A 3255-nucleotide genomic window follows, 5' to 3' on the forward strand; every position below is an offset into this window, starting at 1 on the left:
TCCCCGCTTTCTTACATTTCAGATAGTGCATAATCTTAGCAACCACCAAAGCATTATCAACTATCGATCTTCTAAGCACAAAAACTGATTGTTCTTCAGATACACATTTATCCAAAACTTCTTTTAGTATGCTAGCTAGCACTTTTGCTAAGATCTTACAGACCACATTACATAAGGAAATAGGTCTAAGATCTTTCATACCTTTAGGATTATCAACTTTGGGAATAATAAAAATGATAGTATCATTAATAGAAGGGGGAAAGCTCCAGCACGAATCCAAAAGCAACAAGCATGGAACACATCTTTTCCACAAATGTCCAAAAACCGATGATAGAATTCAACGTCAAACCCATCAAAACTAAGAGTCTTGTCTGGTAACATATGGAAAATAGCCTTTTGAACTCCTCATGAGTAAAATGTCTCATAAGATTGGTATTATCCTTCTTTGAAAGTTTCATATTTACTTTATTAATAATAGGCTCCTAAACTCATTCCTCTTGTGCAAAATAATTAACAGTTAGTTCACAAATGCCATTTTGTGTGTCTACTTTCCTTCCTTCATCATCTTTAAGGCTACTGATACTTTTAACTTTCTTCCTAGAAATATTAGAGGAATGAAAGTATCTAGTATTTATGTATCCTTTTTTCAACCAGTGCACTTTAGATCTTTGTTTCCCAAAACTATCCTCCTATAACAACAATCTAGTTAGTACCTCTTTTTCTCTATAATACTCCCTCACACTCTCTTCTCATCATCACTACATCTCAAATCCTCCAACTTACTTTTGCTTAAAGAAATATCCTCCCTAGATCTATTTCTAACAAACCTCCTCCAAGCCTTGATTTCCTCCTGACAACCAATAATTTTACTCATAAAGTCCCCTCTTAATCTCCTTCCCCAACTCCCCTTAACAACTTCCTCTAATCCTTCCTCATGCACAGTGTCGTCTCAAATATTTTTGGGGTCCAGAGCAAAAACTAAAAAAGAAACCCTTAAATAACAGAAACATATTTCATAAATAATTCATCGACAAAAAATTTCATGAATTTATAAATTCAACCATAAAAAAATAATACACAAAACTCTTATATATTAAAAAGTTCACCAAAATGAAGTTAATAATTTTTTCTAGATTTTTTAAAAGTTGTGGGGCCCTCATTTTGAGGGGCCTTGAGTCGTCGATCACCTTGCGCATGTGCTTGAGACGGAACTGCTCATGCAACAAAGAATTCTTAAATATAAATCTCCTCTTCACCGAATTTTGTCTCAAAATATTAATAGCTAGGAGAATGGTGTTATGGTTAGAAATAGGAGCTATAGAATTCATTAGCTCTACACCAGGGAACATACTTAACCATTCCTCATTCGACATGGCTCGATCAAGGTGTTACTCAATAGCATTAGGAGTACCCTTACTCTTGGACCATGTAATGGGTAGCCCACCATAGGAATATCCACCATATTACATTCCATCACAACTTCTCTAAGCCCATGAATCAACCAATCTGGGTGCTTAACCCTACCACATTTATCAAATGAGAAAAAATATCATTAGAGTCACCAATAACATGGTGAATCAAAGGTGATTCAAAGGTGTTTTGATGATAACAATGATGATAACAAAAGATGATGACAAAGGTGATGACAAAAAGCTCAAAGATCAATCAAAGAACAACTCAAGTGAATCAAAAATCAATCAAAGAACAACTCAAGTGAATCAAGAACAATTCAAGAGTTCAAGATAAGAATCAAGAAGAATTCAAGACTCAAGAAGAAAGTCTAGAGACAAGAATCAAGATTCAAGGTTCAAGATCTCAAGAATCAAGATCAAGATTCAAGACTCAAAATTCAAGAATGAAGAGAAGACTCAATCAAGATAAGTATTAAAAAGTTTTTCAAAACTTTGAATAGCACATGAGTTTTGACAAAACCTTTTACCAAAGAGTTTTTACTCTCTGGTAATCGATTACCAGATTGTTGTAATCGATTACCAGTAGCAAAATTGTTTTGAAAAAGTTTTCAAATTGAATTTACAACGTTCCAATTATTTTCAAAAAGCTGTAATCGATTACCAGTGCCTTTGAACGTTGAAATTCAAATTCAAATGTGAAGAGTCACATCCTTTCACACAAAAGCTTTGTGTAATCGATTACACTTATTTGGTAATCGATTACCAGTGACTGTTTCTGATAAATCAAAATATTTAACTCTTCAAAAGGTTTTTGACTTTTTCAAACTGGTTTTAAGTTTTTCTAAAAGTTATAACTCTTCTAAATGGTCCTCTTGACCAGACATGAAGAGTCTATAAAAGCAAGGCTTTGATTTTCTTTTCAAGACACTTTTTACTTTTCCAATCAATCCTTTACAAGCCTTGAATCTCTTTGAACTTCTTCTTCTTCTTTGTACCAAAAGCTTTTTGAAGTTTTCTGGTTTTCCAAACCTTGAAAACTTGTGTTATTCATCTTTTCATTCTCTTCTCCCTTTGCCAAAAAGAATTCACCAAGGACTAACCGCCTGAATTCTTTTTGTGTCTCTCTTCTCCCTTTTCCAAAAGAACAAAGGACTAACCGCCTAAATTCTTTTGTGTCTCCCTTCTCCCTTGTCAAAGAATTCAAAACGACACAGTCTGAGAATTCTTTTGATTCCTCCCTTTCCCTAATACAAAAGTGTTCAAAGGACTAACCGCCTGAGAATTCTTTTGTATCCCCATTCACAAAGTATCAAAGGTTTAACAGCCTGAGATCTTTGTCTCAACACATTGGAGGGAACATCCTTTGTGGTACAAGTAGAGGGTACATCTACTTGGGTTTGACTGAGAACAAGAGAGGGTACATCTCTTGTGGATCAGTTCTAGTGGAGGGTATATCCACTAGGTTCAAAGAGAACAAAGGAGGGTACATCCCTTGTGGATCTTTGCTTGTAAAAGGATTTTTACAAGGTTGAAAGAAATCTCAAGGACCGCAGGTCGCTTGGGGACTGGATGTAGACACGGGTTGTTGCCGAACCAGTATAAAAACTCTTGTGTGTTTGTTTCCTTCTTCCCTACTCTTTTACTTTCCGCTGTGCATTTAATTTCCGCTTTTACTTTCTGTTAAGTTTCTCTTCTACTCCATATTCTCTTAACAACATAAGTAAAAGCTTTAGAAGAGTAATTTCTTAATTAGTAAAGGTTTAGGAATAATTAATTCAATCCCCCTTCTTAATTATTCTGAGGCCACTCGATCCAACATTTATCAAATGAGAAAAAATATCAT

Source organism: Glycine soja, chromosome 1, assembly GCF_004193775.1.
Source record: "Glycine soja cultivar W05 chromosome 1, ASM419377v2, whole genome shotgun sequence".
NCBI classification, from domain to species: Eukaryota; Viridiplantae; Streptophyta; class Magnoliopsida; order Fabales; family Fabaceae; genus Glycine; species Glycine soja.